The 21,649-nt window shown below is 53.1% G+C and overlaps 1 protein-coding gene across 4 annotated transcripts in view; it reads left to right on the top strand.

Annotated features, from left to right (window-relative positions):
• RAI1 (retinoic acid induced 1) overlaps positions 1-21,649 on the top strand; it is a 100,336-nt gene that overhangs the window by 37,632 nt on the left and 41,055 nt on the right. For 2 of the 4 annotated variants that reach the window (XM_080386512.1, XM_080386516.1), the window contains exon 2: positions 21,235-21,315. The exons of 1 other annotated variant lie outside the window; for it this stretch is intronic. The gene's annotated coding sequence lies outside the window, so the exon portion shown is untranslated. Of the gene's footprint in view, positions 1-19,686; positions 19,855-21,234; positions 21,316-21,649 lie in introns of all 4 variants that reach the window. One more of the 4 variants, XM_080386513.1, reaches the window with a different exon arrangement.

The following is a 21,649-nucleotide window of genomic DNA, read 5'->3' as shown; positions in this document are numbered from 1 at the left end:
GCGGGGTTCCCTGCATCAAAGCTTCTTCCAGTTCTTATGCTAATGAGGTGCATTAATGCTTAATGACTGTGAACAGGCTTGTTTAATTGCACCTATCTGAGCAGGAGGCACGTTGCTGTATAAGAGGGAACGACCATGTAAGCAGCTGCATGCCCTCCTGGACAGTCTTAATTACATGTAAAACTGATGTGATCTAAACCACCAGGCTGGTGATTAGTTTAGTGAGGCAGGTGGTACTTTGCAATTCAGTGCCTCAGAAACTCTAGAGCAAGTGAGATCAGATTCTTTCGTAGGCTATGGAGGATAAGGCAAGCCCTGATCATCCTTGAATTTGATGTTGGGTGGGGACAAGCACAGCATAGTAGATTAATTTAATTAATTTATTGCAGTTAGTTTGCAAAGACATTATCCGCGAGCGTCTGTGCAGAATACTGAGCAGTCCCATTAATGCAATGCTATTTTGCCTGTAAATCCTCTCCCCCCGCCCCTTACAGGAGGAATGAGCTGCGATGGTCTCAGCTTTCTGCAGTGTTATCTCGCGCTGTTTGAATACGACTGATTGTCTGAACTACAAAGGGGCCCGGCGCTAATGCAAAGCCATCCCTATTGGCACTAGACCTAGATTAATGACTCTGCATGCATTGCCTTGGCTCTAAACTGGATTTCCCTAAAGCAGCTCACGGTGCTGCTGTCTGCGCTCCCGTTTCGGTGCCTCAAGCCGGGCTGCGATTGTTCAGCTGGCGCGAGCAGCGGGTCTGGGAGCACCTCCAAGTGCGAAGGCTGTTAAGTAGGGGTGCACAGGTATGAAGGTACCTGTTATCGTGAGCCATCTGCTGCTAATTACCCGGCCTCGCTTCTTGTGATTATTTGTTTTGCTTTTATTCACCAGAGGGGGGATTTAAAAAAAAAAACAAACCAAAAAACAAAAACACAAAAAAAGCAACCTTTTTTAGAAATCGCTTTGGGCAGGGGAATAAACGGAATCCAGCAGTATCCTGGGGTTGGTTGAGCACCCAGGACCTGCATCTCCCAGGACAGGCACCTCCCAGCACACTGCTGCCAGGGGTGAGCCCCCTTCCCCATCCCCGCAGCGGACCCTTCCCTCGGCCTCCTCTCCCTCCAGCGCTTCCTCGCCATCCCCGTCCCATGAACTCTCAGATCTCCCCTCTCCCTGCCCGCCCGGGCCCCAGCGGCGGCTCTTCCTGACGTTACTCCCACAACAACCACTTCCTTCCCGTCCCGGCAGCCCCTGGCTCCGCAACCGTCCCTGCCTGCGCCCGGCCAGCCCTGGCCCCTTGCTATCTCCCCAAGACCCCTCTTCAGCTTCTCCACTCCAGCCACCGCTATTTATTTTGTAAAAGGGCTTATCTCAGACACAGAGGCTCTTTCTGCTTGAGGTGAAACCCCCGGCCGCAGGGCTGCTGGGTGGGAGGCGACTCAGGGCTCTGCTCCTGACATCAAAGCTCGCTCCCGCTGTCCGCAACACCCTTGGGGTTTTGGGGTTAGAAACCCACCATGTGGGACATGTTTTAGCCAATCCACAGGGACCAGCTCCCCGGAATTAAGCATTCCCTCAACCCTGCCATGCTTCAGGCTTGTTGGCAGGGGAGGAGGGCCCGGCCATGGCAGCCGCCTGCTTGTGGCGGGAAGGCAGCAGGGCAGGAGCTGCGGAAGAGGCAGGCTAGGTGTGTGGTGGTGCGATGAGAGTGCTGCAGCATCTTCCTCGGCATCTTCCTCCCAGTCAGCGTATTTCCAGGCAGGAGAAGGCGTGCAGCCATGGCAGGGGCAGCAGAGGGAGGGCAGCAGCTGAGGAGAGGAGGCAGCAGGGGGAGACACAAGATGGCGGCTACCCTGAGGGGAGAGCAGGGCCCTGTCTGGTTCCGGGTGGGAGCTCTCCCTCCATGGGAGTGAGCCCCACTCCAGCGGGACGCAGCTGCCTGGCTCTCCATGGGGGAAGACGGAGGCCCCACCACCATCTGTCTTCTCCTTGCCCACCCCATCAAGGCTTTTCCCAGCCTGGTTCCACCAAGGCATATTTTGCTGCACCAACCCTTGGCCTTAAAGTGGCCCCAAGGCAGACTTTGAGTGGAAAAGAAGACTTTTCCTCTCAGAAAAGCCACCCTAAGCACAGCCCCATGGTGGCGGCGGCACCATGGCAGCCGCTGAGCCTCATGCCATTGCCGCTCCCAGGGGCCCTGCCCCAGCATAACGCCTCTAGATGAGACCTCGCTGCCCCAGCGGGCATGGCCACCCGCAGTGCTGTCCTCTCGAGGGGGCTGAGCACCTTGAGACACTCCATCACTGAGAAGACAGGAGTGTTTTGCAGAGAGATGCTGTGAAACCAGTGCGGCGGCGGCGGGGTGCGTCTGCCCGGGGGGGGCTCAGCCCTGCCTCGTCTGCGGGCGAAACACCCTCGCGCCGAACCCAAGCCCGAGCGAAACCTTTTTTTAGCACTCCCCTATTTGCCAAGCGTACTTCCTTTCTTTTGATTCTTACCACCTACATACAGTCTGACTGCAACGGCAAAAAAGAAAAAAAAAAGAAAAAAAAAAAGAATTGCAACATTCAGTAGAAGGCTTTTCTGTCTAATGACGTTAAATTTATTAACCAAAACTCCAGCTGCACCAGGCTGGGATCTAATAATATTCAGGCTATGGAGACATCAAGTAGAAAGAAGCTTAAAGCCCTTTTTATTTCACAGTAAAACTGTCAGTAAATAACTGGATTGTCTTGAGACTGAGAAAATGGGGATTTATCTTCCTGAACATGAAAAGTGTGCTTATTTTTTTTTATCAGCTTCAAAAGGCCCCAGCAACCTTGATTTTCCTTCCACACCGTTCTCAGCAGCTCTGCCAAGCCCCAAAACCACACAAATCAAGAGACAGGCTCTAAAGATATTTTTAATTAAATTAATTCCTTTTCCTTCCTTCCCCATTTCTCCCTTGTCCCCTCCTCCATCCTCTCTTTCTCTCTCCCTGTGTCCCCAGCTAATGACTTCTAAGCACTGTGACATTTCAGCACTGGCTGTCACTAACACCACACCTCCGTGCTGGTTATAAATTGGGCACAGAGACATAAAATTCCCCGCAGAAGGTCCCCATTTGATGATATTCTCCGAGGTAAATCTCCAATAGCTCCCTGTTTTCTTTAATAACGCTAATAGGCATAGATTAATTAAACTGTTATATTACTTCCTTCTTTCTACCAGTACCAGTTAGAAATCTTATTACCTGCTCCTCTCCGCTCGCCTTTTCCCCAAGGTGGTTATATTCCAACCAGTTACCAAGGTTTCTGAGAGGCTGTAGCACAAGGTGAAACGACAGACAGTGTCTCCGCAAGGCTGGATCCTGCCCCCAGCCCTTGGCTCCGAAACCCCACCGACCTCGGCAGAGCCCGGGCGGGCGTAAGCGGGGTCAGGATTAAGCCCGGTTTGTCTGAAGAGGTTCTGTCTTGAAAGCAACAGCGGGGCTATTGTTGAGTCTGGATGCCCCCTCTAAAAGGGACCACAGCTGTAGGAAAGGGAATTGTATACATCCATCAACTCCTCCAGGGCCCCAGGATGTATTAGTTAAGATTGCGGGATAGCATGTCTCGGCTCCACTGAAGGGGTCCTTTGAATGACATGTTGGATATACTGTTGCACATCTGGCTGCTGTATTATTGAATTGCTCTATGGTTGTATTTTCCAGACCGCGGGAATGTGTTGGTCTGGAGAGGGGGGTGAGGAATGAAGGGGACGACATGTGGGAAAATTAGAGGGATGCATCCTGTGGGGTGGGGTGGGTTTGGATGGAGCTGCGTTGTGAAGGCGGGGAGGGAAGGGGGGGAGCAAGGCAATGCTTTCACACAAAATGCCGTGTTGCCATTTGAAATCCACTCCAGAGCTTCCTGCTCTAATTAAATTTGTCACCATCGTTACTATAATGCCTGCCATTCCTCTGGTGCTTTTTGTTCTTAGGGATCCCAAAACATGACAGAGGCAAGGGCAGAATCTCCAGGTTCTCTGTGTTTCCTCTGCGGGAGCTTTTTCTGAGCAAACCCAGGAAAACGTTTTGGGGCAGGAGCGCAGCCACTTCTGCTTTGGGGACACTGGACCAAGGGACACTGAGGCCGGGGGATCTGGGCAGTTCTTGCACTCACACATAAGGTACCTCCTGGGACTGCTAATTTGCAGGAGCTTGGGCGAGCACCCTGGAAGGCCCACTGCAGCAAAGAGCCCTTCTTGGGCTCTTACATGGCTCGTCCCATTCCCAGCCCCTCCAGACCTGCACGGGAGCCCAGCATCCCCACAGCCACTGCTGCACCTTCACTCTTGGCACCGCGGAGGGCCGGCCAGCCACCGCCAGCCTGCCACGGGGTGCTGCGTACGGCTGCTTCGAGCCGCACTGGGGCGGGAGGAATTCACTAATTACTCGCGGCTCTTAATATGGCCCCTGAACGCTGCCAGAGTGGCGTGAAGGGCTCAGAGCAGGAGACACAACCTGCTCCATCGTGTCTTCTGTGTCAGCTTGCAACGAACTGAATGCAAAAAGGCTGTCTGAGCTGCAAACAGCGGAGCCCTTGGAAATTTAAAGGTGCAGAGCACAAAAAACAAAGGCGAGGCAATCGTGCTGCTGAATATTCATCTTGGTGCCTGATCCTGCCAGGAGCAAAGCCTGCACAGCTCCTGTGAAAGCTGATGGGAGGGAACATTGGTCTGAACCACATCTTGGGCTCCAGCCCAAATCTGAGGGGGGGGGAGCAAATTAGTCCTTAATGCACATATATCTTAGACTAAAACCTGATAAGGGAACTCTCCTATGTTAATTTACCTGAGTTATTTACTATACTGATTGCTGAAGGTACTCTGATTAGCGCATGAAATATTTCTATACCTTCGGTCTGATTAACCCATATCTGCAAAATAAATATTTGTCTCATTATAGTTATGCGATCGTGCAATCAAAGACCCTATCATAATGGGAAAGGGAGAGAGTATCCGTGTGAAAAAGGCAGGGAATGGCGACGCTGAACGAGTGGGTTTGAGAGCAGGGAGATGAAAGGCGGGGGCATAGCTGGAGGGGGAGGCTTAGTGGTCACAGCCTGTGGCCAGAGGGGTTGAAATGCCGGGGAGGGCACAATTCTCCTCCCGTTTCACGGGTTCTAATTGGGACTAATTCCGTTTGACTCAGCAGTGTTGCGCCAGTCCCAGTGAGAGGAGGGTCAGACCTTGGGAATCACAGGGGTGAGTCCCAGCAGGCTCCCAGCCTCCAGCTTTTTTGAAACAGAAGCAGGGAGTTCCCGGCAGCGCGGTGTGTGTGCCAGTCTCCCAGACAAGCTCTTAAAATAGCCCAGCGCACCAGGCTGTGGCACCGGGGGAGAGCGCAGAGGATGAAGCGTTCAGTCTTTCTGGCCCAGATCCGGGAAGAGTGGGGGCTGGCAGCTCCCAGCCCAAGGCGAAGGTGGCTTAAAGCACGGTCTGGGGAGAAGGGCAGTCGGCACCCCACGACCAGGTGGCGGGGAGCAGAGGAGTCGGCAGCCGGCGATGCCAGCACTGCCATGCGTGCTGGACATCCTCCCTCCCTTGGCGAGGGGAGCTGTAAGTCATCTGGAGGAGGGGATCCCCCCTCTGCCATTACAGGGCTGTTTTGCATATGCTCCGTTAGGAAGAGAGAAGAGTTTTATTGTGGCTGTACAGAAGAGCTAAGTCAAGAGGTTGCTTTATGGCTCGTGGATCCCGGCGTAGAGAGGAAGGCGTCCCAGATGCAGCATATAGTAAGCCTGGCAGCATTGTATAGCACTGCTGCATCGCGGAGTGGCTGCAAGCACTGCTCTGCAAAAGAGCTGAAGTCATTTTTTTTCTAAGGGCAGGGGATAGTGGGGAGGAAATATGAAGGCAGCCCTGTTGCTAAGGAAATCTGCTCTTTGTATGGTCGTACATTTAGGTAATGCTAATGAAAGGCCATATAGTAGCGAGGTGCAGATGTCAGCACTGTGCACTCCTGGATATTTGATTAGCATTTCTTTGACTTTGCCTCCTCTAACAGAAATACCTGAGCGCATGGATATTAGGAAAATAAAATCCCCCTTTCCTCTGCCAACAGCCCAACAGTCCACGTTACGCAGAGAAAGGAAAAGCCTTACCAAAATAAGACACTCCATAATGAATGTGTGTTTTTTTCCCCCCTACACACACCCTGGAGAGGATGAGAGCAGACATGTGATGAGAACAGAAATAGTCACATCACTTAATGCATTGCTGGACGGTACCCAGCCGGCACAGTGATGAACCTGGCGTAAGACCTGATAGCAGCAAACCAGCATAGCATCCTATTTAATGGCTGGTGGCCCACAGATGTTTTAAACCTCGAGACTGCATCTCAGGTTTCCCTTTTGACTTGAGCATCAGCAGGCTGCTTTTGGAAGCAAAGGCTACGGGTGCTCTACCCAGGGGCCCAGCGCATCCACAGATTAGCTGGTGTGTGTGTACGTGTGTAGCGTCCAAGCCCAGATCCGGTGATCTGGCTTACGAAGCAGGAGAGGACCCGTGCTGCTGCTACAGAGCGTTGTGTCCTGTTCTCGAGCATCACTGGAAGAATGAGTCAGCCGTTTTCCTTTGCGCGGGGGTCGAGTGGATGCCCCTGTCTGAGTGTCAGTAATAAAAGCACCCAGAAATGTAACGGCTCTGTGCTTGCATGTCGTGCTTGCAACTGTCTTAAAGACCAGCTGCTCTGCGTGAGACTTCCAGAGAGCGAGAGTGCTTGAATGAAGCCCTTATATCTCTTTTCCTTTTGCTTTTTTTTTTTTTTTTTTGCCACACAGTGCAACGTGGGCTCTGTTCCTCTTCGCCTTTTGCTCTTGCACCCTGGGGCAGCCCGCTATGTCTCAGAGGCATGAGGAGTGAGTCCTCCCAGGAGTCCTCCAGCTTGTGTGAGGAATGGCCCCTCGGGGGCTAAATCCAGCAGCGGGCCGAGGTGGCAGAGACATCTGTGCGGCAACACTGAGCGTCTCCTCGATGGCAGCAGTGCCTGGGACTGAGGTTTGCAAGCCTTTTGGTGCAGCAGCCGGGGACGCCTCCCTCCCTGCCCACCCTGCCAGCACCTGCCCCTCCCTCTCGCCGTTGTGCAACATCCCAAGGGCAATTACAGCAATGCTTACGTGGAGGAGTGATATTGGGAAAGTATTTAGTCATTTTAACTGTTCTGCTGGCGTCTCCCCTCCCTTAAGGTGGTTCCTATTTCTTTCCCTCTCCCAGTGTTTTATAGCAACTCCTTGCAGCAGCCCCTGGCCCAGTGACCCTTCTTAGTGCATCCGTGGGTACCAAGGGCTCCTCTTGGTGAGGGGGAGCCCACTCTCACAGAAGTGCCAAGAGCCGCATTCCCATCAAATGACTCTTCCTTCCTTTTCCTCATCCTGCCGTTCTTACTACTGTGATTTTAAAGCTTCTATGCCTGGACATTGATGTGTGTGGGGGTGGTTTTGAAAGCAAAAGTAAGAGTCAGGAAGATGCAAAGCTGCTTCTGCTCTCAGAGGCTTCTGGACACTTCTCCGTCTCCATCCCCAGAGTGATTCTCTCTGGGCCCAGTGTAAACAAGACAATCCGTTATAGCAGTTTGAGCCGTTACTCTACAAACACGCTGTCAGCCCCTGCCCCCACCGCAGGCTCCCTCTGCTCCTTCTCTTCCTGCTGCCATGCTGCACGGCTAGCATTGGTGTGGCGCAGGGGATATCTGTCGGGTACTCATCCACACACGGGAGCAACCTCCAAGCATTGGCGGTGAAGGAAAGCTCCAGCGGGAACTGAAGTTGAGTCTGCAACAGCCCCATCGGCTCACCCTGGTTCAGAGGGCCAATTGCAAAACTGAGCAGCGTTCAGGGAAGTTTAGGGACGCTGATGCACTCCCAAGGAGGAACATGGAAGAGTCCCAGCATTGTTTACCCCAGAAAGCCATTGAAAAAAAGAGACCACGGTAAAAGAAGATAAGCTCATGTGCGCACAAAAACAACACTGAAAAATACATGATTAAGGTTACAAAGTCAGGCACTGAGCGTGTAAGAAATCCCAGTATTAAAAACACCTGAGCGGCTTATGTCCGGCAGAGTGGCATGCATTCATTAGGGTGCAGTCTTAATTCTGTGGTCACAAGCTATTTCTTCTGCAGAGACTGCCTCAGGGAGTATGTGGGAGGGATGTAGCTCGGTTAAAAGCAGCTCAGTGTCCAGTATGTGGCTGTCCCCCCACTATTTGGTCTGCAGCCCCAGTGCCTCGCTTGCTGTGCGTCACACAAATCCTGCTTGGAGAACAAAATTGTTCCTCCTGGACTATCCTAAAACACTAAGTCTGCTCTCACCTCTTGTTTTCCCTTCCTTCCCTCTGTCCCTTCCACCTCCACGCTGCTCGGTGGTTAGCAAGGGGGAGTAGCAAGACCCTCCCCAGCAATAACACTTACGGGGAAGGCTGGCTTTGCCCTGGGACCCTGGAGCAGGAGGAAATATACTCTGCAGCTTCAGGAGGGCTGATGCAAGTGCAGCCCACATGCTTCACACTGCCAGCATTTGATTTTTCCATCTGTTTTTTGTTTTGGTTCAGTTAAAGGCAGAGAGGAGAGGTGGATTTTGGTGTGAACCTCCTGTCTGTCTGCATGCAGTGTGCGGGACAAAGGCAGCTTAGCATGGAGAGCTCCAGAAGCACCCAGGAGTGGGCTGGGGGACTTAGAAGACATCATTTCTTCTGAAGCTGTAGGAGAAGCATACATTTAGGAGAAGCAGCCTTGCAGCCTGCTGTATGTATCCACCATCTGAGAGCCAAGCCAGCCAGAGCCTGGAGGGGACAGATGGAGGAATTAAGGACATCTCAGCTGGGCAGTAGAACCAAGGGATGCTTGCAGGGGAGCTGGCTCCCATACCTGAACCACTTCGGAGACAAGGCTGGGAGTTATCACAGCTTTTCTTAGCAAGAGAGCCCTCCACCGGAATAATGTGTTGTGGACATAAAAGGAGATCTGGAGAGGGAATATTTTCACCCTGGAAGGTGCTAAGAAACTTGCATTTAGCTGCTAGCAATCTGTTTCAAACTGGGTTTCTGTCCCAGGAAAGAGAAAGCAGAGCAATCTTGCTGTGCTGACCGACTGTAAATTCTTTCCTGGCTTTGCTGGGGAAAAACAATGCACTCTCAGTGAAAACCTCCCAGAAATCCAGGACATGGGTATTTTATATGTCAGCCCTTTACCACTGCGGAGAGAGCAGCTAAGGAGACCAGTCAACTAGATCCCCTGACTTTTATTTACCGACAAGTCTGGAGTGTCTGGTGAAGCCTCCCTCCCTGAGCTGGGCAGGTCACGGTGACACACGTGTGATCGCAGGAGAGAGGCCAAGAAACCATTCCTGAGAGAAGAGATTCAAGAGGGATATGTGTAGCAGAGCACAAAATGCAAAAGCCATGTTGAAACTTTGCATTTAGATGCCTGCAGCAGCAAACCAAGGAGCTTTCCACGAGGACCGATTGATTTCCCGCCTCACAGCATTTGCTTAAAATGTATTCATAAATATACCCACCACTACTAACCATCATTTTCTGCTGGGAATTGCCATTAGCAGCTAAATTCAGTGTTTTACATATAAAAAGCACTGAGACTTAATTCTATGTGATGCTTTCTTCAAAGTCCTTATAGAAGAGAAAACTCCAAGCTGGATTTCGACTAAGAGTTACAGCAGGGTGTGGGGAAGCAGGGTTTGTAATGCTGCTTAACATAAAATTGCAGCACTCGGGAGGTGCACATGGTGCAGTTAAGATGAGATGCCACAAAGGATGGGGTGTACTCCCCAAAGATGTACCCTTCAGACCTGTGAATTGCTGCAAATGGAAGTAGCCCCCATAGAGCATGCACAAACTTGGAGGCCCAAAGTGCACAGGTTTTGGTGGATGCAGCAAGAAGTGCATCCCTGATGCTAATTATCCCATCGCGTTGCAAATCCCTGCTGCAGCACAGGGGGCTGCATGAGATGTTTGGCCTTTTGAATTTCTGTTCCCTCGGCTGCTTTCTCAGAAGTACCTGCTCTTCCCCAGCTGAGGTTATATCCATGCCAAAATGAGCCCAAAGTGAAGGTCCCTGTGGAGTCACTGTTTTGGAAGGGGGATGCTGTCTTGTGCTGTGGTCTGTGGAGGAGTTTCCAAACATGGGGAATTAGGATGGGATTTCATTGGAAGCGGATTATCCCATTTCTGTCTCCTCTGAGCACATTTCTTCCTCCGAAGCAGCACATGACAGGCAAGGCAGCCAAGGTGGCTGGCAGGGCAGGTCCTGTGCGTGCTGGAGGGGACCAAGCCCAGAGCTCTGGAGGGTTCCCTGTGTTCCCGGTGTGGCTGGAGCAGGAGCGGGGATGGCAGGAGCAGGATGGAGGGGGAGCAGACGGTGGGCATGGAGCTGCGGTGCTGAACGGGCGGCACAAAGCGCTGTCAGAACAGCAGGGCTCGTGCTGGCGACGGCTGCAAATGGAGATGGAAGGGGCTGGAGAGGAAAGGACGCGACACAGCTGGTCCCCTTCGGCTTTGATCTAGAAAGCAGAGGGGTGTTGGCCACAGAGCAGGAGGGGGGAAGAAGGGGAGTGACTCATAAAAATATTGGTGTTTCCATGAAGATGCTGTTACCTGAGGACAGGAAGGAGGAGGGAACTTCCTTGCAAACATGGGGGGAGCTGGAAGAAAAAGTCCCACTTGTGCAGAAATCGCCAGCCCGCTTAGGAACACAAAGCTGTTTGCTTTGGAGCCACCGGGTTGGTTATTTGCTGTGAGTTGCTGGTTATGTGCAGAGCAGAAGGTGGTTTGTGTGCTTGTTGCTCCAGGGCAAAAAAAGGGAGAAAGGGGAAAAAAAAAAAAGGAAGAGTTCGTTTTCTTGGAGGCCTGTGTAGTGGAGGTGTCTTTGGAAGAGAAAAAAGAGATCTCCTTCCCGCTGCCGGTCGAGGCGGGTAATCCAACCCCAGCTAGCTGGGGAGAACTCAAGAGCACCCCAAGATCTTCATTCAGAGGCTCTGGCCACAGCGGTGCTGAGGTTTCGCCTTTCTGACCACCATGGGGTTTGGGCTGGGTTTGTGCTTACCCATTCCTTCCCCTCCCAAGCTGAGGGAGGTGCCCTGTCCTGCACAGAAGGACACGAGAAGGATGGGTGGCTGCGGCAGCCACCTGCCCTGCACCAAAGCAAGCTCAAACTTTCTCTTGCTAGCCCCTCCATGAGCCCTTGGGGGATTCCAGCTCACAGAAGCCTTATATGCAGTGTAGGACCAGCTCTAATTTTTATCCTGGAGGCAGAAATCACTGGAAATAATGCTTCATCACTCTGAAGGTCCTGACACCACCCTTAACCACCACATCACGAACCTCCTGTCGCAATTGTGATCTGCGTATGTGTCAAATCTTGCCTCGCAGATAAAAGCTGCTCCGCAGGCACCTTTTGTACTAAAATACGGAGCCTTTAAAATGTGAAAGAAACAACAAAATGTAGGACGCCACACAAAGCTGACCCACTGGGGACTGGGGGGAAAAAAAAACGCAAGAAGGAGGGCTTGACACACAAAAATTGTTTTGTTAACAAAGCATCATTGTTCCACTCTGAATCGGTTTGACTGGAGTGGTAGAAACACCCCATCTGGAGACAGATGGAGAGTTTTCTGGCTAAAGAGACGGCGGGAGGAGGGACGGCTGACAACCCAGCAGATAGCATTGTCTGCTGCTACCTTGGCAATGGAGAGGAGAAAGGGCGGGTGGCAGATTAGGCGTCCCCTTTGCAACCCGCCCATCACGCCGGCTCCTTCTGCGCCCTGGACCCTGTGCTCAGAGAGAGGTGTGCGCCTAGGTTGGCAGCTCACACCCTGAGATAATCCTGCCTCTCTTCTTGCGGGGCTGGTTGGGTGCTAGTGGGGACCGGTGAGGTGTCGGGAGGCTACGAGCAGGTGCATCCCCTGTCCAAGGTGCTTTTAGTGCATGCCACACCGCCGGAGTCCGGCGCGGTGAGATGGTACCGTACCACTTGTATGCTGTGCCAGAGCTTTGTGTGATGTGGTTTTAGCAGCACTGCAGGACCAAAGTGGAAGCAGCTTCCTGAAGCGAGCACAGAAGGCTTGCTCCTGGTCTCACATCGGTTTTGCCACTAACTTCCAGGAGAGCAGGATTTGGGCTGCTGGAAGGATGCTGTGTGGAAACCAGCATGGTCAGAGCTGCAGGGTGTAAAACTGGTGACAGCAGCAAGAGTTAACGCAACACTGAAACGCCCAGGCACAGGATATGCACTGGGGTGCTCAGGCGACCCAGCAGGCCTGTGGGACACCTGAGGACCAGCAGTTTGAATTGCCGTGGCCACCTTGCTGAGGTTGGGAATGAGTGAGGAAAAATCTATGCTTGAATGCCTGGGGCCTCTTAGCTACAGCACACACAACGTGAGATGGTTTATGGCAGCAGGCACTGCTGGCACAGTGTCTGCTCTGCTCGCCGAGAGCTCACCAACAGCCCCTGTTCCCTCTGCTGCCTTCCATGCCTGATGGGAAACTCCAGGGTGGGTTTCGCTCCTGCCAGAGCTTTGAGGGATCATATCCTGCCCACCCTATCTGAATTCCTGATTACTTGCTAATTGCTTGACACACTCTACTTGCAATGCAAGAGACAGGCTCACGTCATCCTCTGTGGTTTGCCAGGGGAGAGTGTGAACCTCTTTTTGACTTGCCTTGAAATAGATGAAAAAGAATAGAGCTCGATATGATTAATGTGAAAACTTAGCTTGGTTTCCTGCCTTGGCCTCTGGGCCTTGGTCGTCGTAGCATCACCGTGCCTTGTTTTTTGAGGGTTGGGTGCACATTGGGGCATCTGAAAGCTGATGGTGGAGGCTGCGGTGGACTGGGGGCTCCCCTGCAAAGTCTGTCCATAATCCCCAGCCACTAGAGACATTTCGGGTTTATGCAGCAGTCACAGAAGGATTCAGGTGGTTGCCTTGAGGCACTGCTGAGATAATACCTCCAGGGTTCCTATTCAAACCCACTGGGGCCTTTACAGTTGCACGGTGGAAATCTATTCAGATACACCATGGCTTTTCACTGAGCCGAGATGAGCAGGCCAGCTCACCCCACTCGGTTAGGGGCAGGTGGTTGCCCATGCAGAGGGGATCAGGGGACCAGCACAGCTTAGATACAGCCCTGGAAAAAAAAAGTAGGTAATAAAGTAAAAGGTGGGTTTGGGTTTTGAGCCTTGGGGCTGCAGATGCAGCAGCAGGATGATGGCAAGGGATGTCCTGCTGAAGCCCTGGTGTCCCCAGACCCATCTGGTGCGTGCCCATGAGCTTACAGAGTTGGATGCAATATTGGCTTCCCTGCCTGGCTCGCCAGGTTTACCTCCTGCATCACCTGCTCTGGGTTGGACCCTGCCTGGTCCGAGCAGTGCTGACTGGCCCAGAGGAACACAGCATGGGATGGAGCGTGAAGGTGACAGGAAGATCTGTGTCACATAGTGCTGTTCAGTGCATGAGGTCCCAAAGTGCTTGCATCCCTCACTACACCGCAGGTGCCTTTGGGATGAAGCATGGCCTTAGGGAGGAGAAGTGAAGGGGGTCGCTGAATGTGACTGAACATGCAGGATGGAGTAAAACAGGTTGGATCTGTTTACCTGAGCTCTTCTGCAGGGTGTTGTGGATGTCCCAGAGGGAAAGGAGCTGGACTTCAGAGAAGCAAGATGCTTGGACAGCTGGCCCCTGCTTTTGCAGCCATTTGCCTGCCCCGGGCTGCTGGGAAAACCGTCTGCACAGCTTGCCCTGAAAAAGCATCGTTTTGCTGTTCTCCGATTTCAGGCCTGCTGTGGGCAGGAATCGCACCAGATGCACTGCGCTGGCAGGAATGAGGAGGTGAGACAGGGCGGGCAGGTTCGGCTCATGCTGACTGCTGTCACAGCGCAGCGCCCTTGACATGGCTTTTGATGCCAGGAGGGCAGCTGGGGTGCAGGCTCCACTGCCAGGTGCTGGCTGCCGTGGAAGGAGGAGATGGGACCCGGATTGCAGCAAAGCATCCACCAACAAGGACTCTGACACATGCATGGCAGTAGGTCAGGGTGCTATTTGCTTTGGTCTACCACTTGGAAAGCAAAATACTCCCCTGGGAACCCATGTGCCACCTACCCCACCTCCTGCACTGCTCCATCGTCGCTGTCCCCATCCCAGCTATCCCAGCATTTTGCTGCGTGGTGCTGGGCACATGGCATGAAATATTTTGCCTTGTTTCCCCCTGTGCAGAAAGGGGGAAAAAATCAGCGTGCAAACTTTCCTGGGGAGCCAGGGGAGATGGATTCACCTTGCTGAGAGGTGAGGGAATCACTGGGTAAGAGGTGCTGGAATGAGCGCAGAGCGGATTAATCTGCAGCGACTTCGTTGTTGCTAATCACCGGTGTAAAAAGCACCCGGGGAGGTTGGGTGCTTTCGGGTGGTGGTGTGCAGAGGCAGCGCTGCCTGCGCAGGCAGCAGCAGCCAGGTTGCTCCTCTCTCTGCCTCCCAAATGCCTCCTGCGCCGGGCTCTGTGAATCAGCATTTCTGCAGTCGAAACGAGACAGCGGGGAAAGGCGGGAGGCTGTCGGGGCGCAGGGAGCCTGGCAGGGAGGAGACTGGGGGGACCTCGTTAAAAAGGGGCAGCCTGTGGGTTGGGGGTGGTCTCATGCCACAGATCTGCAATCTGCTCCCTCTAGGTTTTTGCTCATTACCACTGTACACCCCTCGTGCGTGGCAGTGAGGTAAACAAGCGCTGTGGGCAATGCCTCCCCTCTTGCTCGTCCCCTCCCCGACGTCGGCGACAGGGAAATGTGACAAGCTGGCACCGGGAGAAGGCATGAAAGCGATGTGATCCGCTGCGGCTCCTGAGCCGAGAACCTGGGGAGATCCAGTTACAGCAAAGGGGTTAGAACAAAAGAGATTTGCCTCCAGGATCAATTCCTCTCCATTTTCCGGGCTGTGCACGTGCCTGTGCGTGCACGCGCCTAACAGGCTCCGTCTCCGGTGGTTAGCGCTGCTGGCTCTGCAGCACGAGCAGCCCAAGGCCCAGCCAAGCACCAGCCAGGCCCTTCTCTGAAGGGCTCCAGTGCTCTGAAATGTTTCTTTTTCCCAAAACAGGGAGAGCAGGGGGATCCCCTGGGACAGCTTTAGAAATAGCAAGGCCAAGCCAGGCTTTGCTGTGCTTGAAAACCAGGAGCAAAGCTGGGTGGTTGGCGGTTGCCGGAGCTCCAGCCTCTCCTCTGCCAAGGGCTGACCTGATGTGGGGCTGAGCTCTAGGTCTGGGGCCGAGAGTGCTCGTGGCCCCCACGGATTGCTCCCTACTGCCCAGGCATTTTGAGCTGACACCTTCTCCCCTCCATCCTCCATCACAAGGCTGGCCAGCGAGCATAAACCTAACCCGTAAAAAGCCTCTTCTGTGACATAATGGCTGTGCCAACACCGCATTAACCGAGATGCCTTTAACCGCAGCTGTGGCGGGGCTGGGGGCACAGCAAGTGTTCCACACGTGCCGCAGGACCAGCTTGAGGAGTTAGTGGGGTCCTGCACACTGGGATGCTTGTAGCTCGTTTGGGGGGGGATTTGGCTTATTTGGGGTTGGTTTTTTTTGGCATATTGCCTTCTCTGAAATGCCACTGGGGATGAGATGTGGAGAGCACAGATGTGCATCCCGAGCATACTGCAACGAGATTCCTGATTTAAGGACTGTGATTAACCTCTTTCCGACAGTTGCTAACCAGGTGCAGAATTGTAACAGGAAGAGGAGAAAGCTCAGTGAAACAGCCAGTTTTCCTCTGTCACCTGGAAATGCACACGGATGCCATTTTCTGTGTGGAGATTAGGCAGAGTTTAGGATTTATAAAAGGCGCAGGGACGCCCTGTTTGTATCAGCGCTGCCCTGTAGCTGCTCTCTGGAGCCCATCTCCTCCTTTCTGGTTTAGGATCCTGCAAAGAAGGCATTGATGCAGTGTGAATCGAGTGCAAGGCATGCTGGTGTACAGGATGATGGGCTGCGCAGCATGTCCCACTCGGGGCTGTGCATGAGCTGGAAAAGCACTTTCCTTTGGGCAGAAAAAGCCATGGCCTCTCCCAGGCATTCCTGCATGGGATGCATGCAGGAGCCATGACCTCCACACATGGTTGTGCATGCAGATTTGCCCGGTCCAGGTTTCCGTGGGACCTTGCTCTTTGAAAAGCTGGGAGGAGAAAAGTGGGTACCCATGGTTAGGCATGAAAAGGGGGAGCCATTGCGGTTTGTGTATTGCCCTCAAGGGTTAAACGAGGAGCTGCCAAACGGCTGTTTTTCAGGAGATCTGGCATCTGTGGGACTCAGAGCACCTCTGCCCTGCAGTGTCACTGGCCTCCCAGGTCTGGTTTTCATGTGTGACACTCACAAGTGCTGTATGCCACCCCCAACGCCGCTCTGGCATCATGGTCATTTTTAGATTGACTTTGAAGTTGCCTGCCGGCTGGCCAAGCACTACAACGTGTGTGCGTGCGTGGGCTTCTGCACCTTGTTTTTCAGAGGGCTGGATTCTTACTCATGTTCCAGCCACTGGCTGAATGGTTTTAGGACCCCCTCATCGTACCTCTTCCCCTTTCCGTCTCCCCATCTCTAACTCGAGCCAAATCCCTGTATGTTCCCCCCCAGAGGAAGCTACAGGCTGTATTTCACACCGGGTCACCCCTGGACAGGGAGCAGCAGTCACCAGGCTCCAAACACTTTGCAGATTCAAGAGCCGTCTTGTCCCTTGGGGGAACTGCAGGGCAAGAGTGGGGTGGGGGACCGGGAAAGAGGGGAGCCCCCAAAGTGGGTGAATAGAAGGTGGGCTTGGGAAATGTGAAGAGACAGAAAAATTTATTAAAAACAATTAATAGCTGCTACAACCAAGGATTTAAACTGAAACCAAAGCCTTAGGGAGGGAGGAAATGAAGTGGCTTACGATTGTTATTTTATTGCTTATTTTTTTTAAAAAAATATGATATGCTAAATGCAAATAAGCATTCTTACTGAGCAGGAGAGGGAGGGGATGGAAGACATGCCGGGAAAAGTGAGTGGGATCTAGGTTTTGCATCGTTCGCTGAATTACTGGCAGGTCTTTTGTAACATCTGTTAAAAATAAAACAAACATTCATTTCCATTTCTCGCTGCCTGAGATGGCTTCTGCAAAAAATTTCAACCTGTCCAGGAATTTGTCTTGAAAGTTGCCCTCCCTCTCCTCACGCCTCCTCTTCTCCAGGGGAGATTTCCTTCCTGGACTTCCCAGGGGCTCCATTAGCCCCACATTAAAGCCTTTTTACTTTGCTCTAAAACTCTCCATCGCAGTAAAAGGAATTCTAATAAACCGCTGGGAAGACTCTGCTATTCACTCTTTCCATGGAAACACGGCGCTGCCTCGGAGCAGAGCTCCTCTCGACGGAGCCTGGGTCACGGCAGGAGGAGACCAAGGAGGGATGGAGAGATGGTTTCCATTATAAGAGACCTTTTGAGAGAAATAATCGCTGCTCTCCCACCAAGGAAAGCCTTCGAGATGATGGGGGCCTCGGTACGCCACGGGAGCAGGGCCGGCTCGGTGGGGGTGGTAGCGTGAAGTGGTGATGTGCCGGGCACTGAGAAACTCATTAAAACATCTGATTAGTGGAAACGAAGGCACCCAGGACCAATTCCTCTCTCCCAGTGGAAAGGAATGAGTCCAGGAGGGTTGATGGACCCGGCGCTGTGGGCAGAGGCTGCACGGGGGGCTTGGGGCTGGGGGTGTGGGGTGCGGTGAGGGATGGGGTCATGGGAGGACGTCAGTGGCTCTGTGCCTAGGGCCGTGCTGCACCGGCTGAACATCACACCAGGCAAAGACATTTTTCCAGGCCAAAAAAAGCTTTTTTGCTCTGGGAGGGGGTTTCTGGCTGTTCTCTGGGTGCCAGGCAGCAGCTGGTCTGAGGAGGTCAGTGCGATGGCCCCCCTACCTAAAGTGGCTGCGATATAATTAATTTTGAGCCTCCTTGCAGGCACAATCGTCCCAAGTGTTGCTGCTCCGACACCACGCTGCAAGATGAAGGATTTATTATTTTTTTTTAAGCGTAAGGAAGCTCGTTAGAAATAGCCCGAAGGGCAAAGTTAGGAAATGAAAATCCATCGGATCCGCTCGGAGCTGGTGCATGGAGCTTGATGAGAGCTGAGGCAGGGCTGCCTGCTCCCTGCCGGCAAGGAGGTGCAAGCGTGGGGTGTGCAGCTGGGTGTGAGGTGTCACCCGGGCCAGGGGATGAGAGCAATCCATTGGGATCATGAGGAGCTGGGCTGGGGGCAGGTCAGCCAGGAGGAGTGATGAAGAGGAGGAAGAATGAGGAAGAGCCAGCTTAGAGCATCCCACAGAGGTGCCAGGGAACCCAGCGGGGCTGCGTGGAAGGTGGTGGGGAAAAGCTCATTTTTCTCAGCACTGAGGAGGATGCCTTATCTTTGTAGGTCGCAGTGGCGAGACACTGAGGGAGCTGGAGTGCCTTTGTTTTAGCAGCTTTAGAAATGACATTGCAATGAGTCATTATTTTTTAGCCCCCCGGGGCAGGAGGTGGGGGGGTTACTTCCAGGGAAGCCTCTGACTTTGATCAGCAAAGTGAGCCCTGCTCCCACAGTGGGGAAGATGGGAAGAGGCTTTTTGGTGCTGGTCATGCTGGGTTTGCGGTAGCTCGGGGTGAGATCTGCTCCACGCAGGCAGCCGGTGAATGCAAGGGGCACGGGGGCACGGCTGCAGCCATGGCAGGGGGCTGTGTGCCATCCACGGGGATGCTTTGCAGCCAGGTTTCATCAAGAGGATGGAAACTTCCCCATCCGCACAACTGCACAGCAGTATCCTCTATGAGCTTGAAGGCTTTAACAAGTAGAGTTAATTGCGATAGACGATGGTCTCCCACCCAGCCAGCAGTTGGGCTGAGACAGACATGGCCATGTCATACAAATGGAGGTGATGTGGGTGCTGGCACCTCCAAATTGTCGAGAAGTCATGAAATCGGCCTTTGTGAACCTGTAAATCGCAGTGGCAGAACTATAGAGCTGCTGGAAAAATCACAGCGTTTAATAAACAAAGCGTTTGGTGGTGGTTTCATTTGCATATGGAGCTCTCGGGGGCTTGTGGTTTCAACCTTTCTGCTCACCACAGTGAGGTCGGAGTTTAAGGAGAACAGGGCTGAGGTTCCTGTGAAATCACAGGACTCCTGGAGCTAGGGATTTCAAACACAGCAGAGCCAGGAAACAGCCCAGATGGACTAGGTTGCTGAATTTGTGGGATTGTAGTATAAAGATAACAAATCCTTTAGGCTTCTCAATCCCTGAGGAGGAGCTGGGGGCGATGTCCATTGGGTATGTCCCACCTTGGCTTTACTAGGGCAGCAGTTGCAGCCCGTGGTGCCAAACGGTGGAGGAGCTCTTCCATGTGAAGGGCAGGGGGGAGTCGGTGGTTGTGGGGGATAAATACCGCGTCCCCAGAGAGCCGCGAGGTCCCAGCTCGGTTTACTGTCCTGCAAAGAGGCACATGTGAAATTGGAGGTGGCTGGGGGCGTGCTGTGGTGTATTAGCTATAAACAGCCAGTCTGGGGCTGGAATGGGGCTGGGGATGAGGATGGGGAGAAAGGGGACAGGGGAGATGAGAGCGAGCGGTCTGCTTTGGCAGATGCTGCGTCCTCTTATGAGGTTTGGTCTGTTTTGCAGCTTGATGCCTCCTATCTCAAGTAATTAACAGGGAAAAGAGAGGGCCTGGTTATCCATCCTTCAAGAGCAAGGGGTTGAATTGAAAGGCAGCGCCTTGGAAGTGGATCAAATAGCTCTCCAGCCCCCCGCGTACGGCTCGGAAACTTGCTGCCGTGCTGCGTTATCAAGGTGAACAGCTTTAGTTCAATTAAAGAGAAGCTCAGAGCGGAGCCGTGTGAGGAGGCAGGTCTGGGCGTTTGCACCCTTCGGGCAGGAGCCAGCACGCACAGAGTTGCACGGCAGTGACCCTGGCCAGCCCACACGGGCACCGGGGCCACCAAAGCTCTCTGCGCCGGATTTTATTTACCCCTTGGAAAAAGCCGTATGTGGGGAAGGATTCCTCTTTGTTACTGTTTCCTTTCCCCCCCTCCTAAATGAACCGCCCCCCCAAAGCAATCGCTGCCAGCTACCGTCAGGCACCTAAATCCCCGCAGATGCACGGTGCTGGGAGCCCGCGCGCCTGTATTTTTCCTGCCGGTCCCTGCCTGGGCTGCAGCTGGCTACAGCGCGCAGAAAGCTGCAGGTGTGATTTGTTCATTTGCCTCCACCTCCCCGCACTGCCTCCCTCTTGCTTTCCTTCCCCGCTGCCGCCAGAGCCCACCTAGCTCATCCCACCGAACCCACCTAGCTCATCCCACCTAGCTCATCACGGCAGTGAGACCCGCATCCCACCCCACGTCGACTCCAGCATCTCTCCGGTGCACTGGGATCTCTGGGGCTGGCGTGTGTGTGTCTGTGTCTGTGTGTCTCTGTGTGTGTGTGTGTGCGCGCACGCGGAGGGGAGGGGGGGTTAATCTGATCCTACGAGGCTGAAAGAGGAAAAAAATCAAAACTATAAAGAAGGCAGCAGCCTCCTCCTTTTCCCTCTCCCCCGCTCCAGAGGATTAAGCCTAAAAAAAAAAAAAAAGAAAAAAAAATGTCTGCAGCTTTCTGTTGACCCTGCATGATGGCATTTTTGCGCTCTGTGTGCTGCCTCTGCTGATTGCTATTCCTGGCACAAACACACACACGCACACACACACACACACACACACACACGTAGCCCCAGCACGGCTCACACGGGCACGGCGAGCCCGCTCCAAAACAAAAAAAAAATCCAAAAAAAATCCCCAACCAACAAACCCCAAAACCCCAGCCATCCCCAAACCCAAACCAAACCAGTGCCGCTGCCCCTCGGCATCCCTGGCCACCCTGGTCTCTGCAGGGAGGGCCACCAGCACTGGGTGCTGCTCGCCCTCTCCTCCACCCCACTTCTCACCTCGTCCCCAGCTCCACCGAGCACTTTCTGCCGGAGCCGCCCGCAGCCAGAGCCCTCCACCACTCCTACCGCTGGCATTACATTTTCAGGCTGGATGCTATAGGGCCGTTTCTAATTACCTTATATCCCCTAGTGGTCTATGAATAATGGTTAGTGAAGGAGCTCAGAAGGGCTGCTGAGAAGGGAAGCAAAAAAAAAAAAAAAAAAAAAAAAGGGAGAATTGTGCTATTTCTCACATTTTTTTTTCTAAGGATCTAATCTGGCTACTGTGCTCTGGAAGAGGAGGAGAGCGAGCCAGCAGGAGAGAGAGGAGAGAGCGAGGACCATCGCAGGTATTGTTGCAAGCTACATCTTTGTGCTTTTTTTTTTTCCTTTTTTTCCGTCTTTTTTTTTTTATTGAAGCTGCAGCAGAATTGGAGGGGGGGCGGTTGTGTGCGGACAGAGCTTTTTCTGGATTTATTTTTCTCCTGTGCAACTCGTGTGCCGCTGCAATTGAATGGATGCACGGCACCGGCATCGTGGAGTTTGGGGGGGGGTGTGTACGTACATGTGTGTGTGTGTGTCCGTGTGTCCGTGTGTCCTATTTCCAGCAGCGGCGGAGGAGGAGGGGGGGTTGTTTTGCTTTTCTGGAAGTAATAAAGAAATTTGCAACCGGTCCAAAAATCC

The sequence above is a fragment of the Falco punctatus genome (assembly GCF_963210335.1).
Source record: "Falco punctatus genome assembly, chromosome: 4".
Lineage (NCBI taxonomy): Eukaryota > Metazoa > Chordata > Aves > Falconiformes > Falconidae > Falco > Falco punctatus.
The sequence above is the reverse complement of the archived record's forward strand: the minus strand, read 5'-3'. Positions and strand labels throughout refer to the sequence as shown.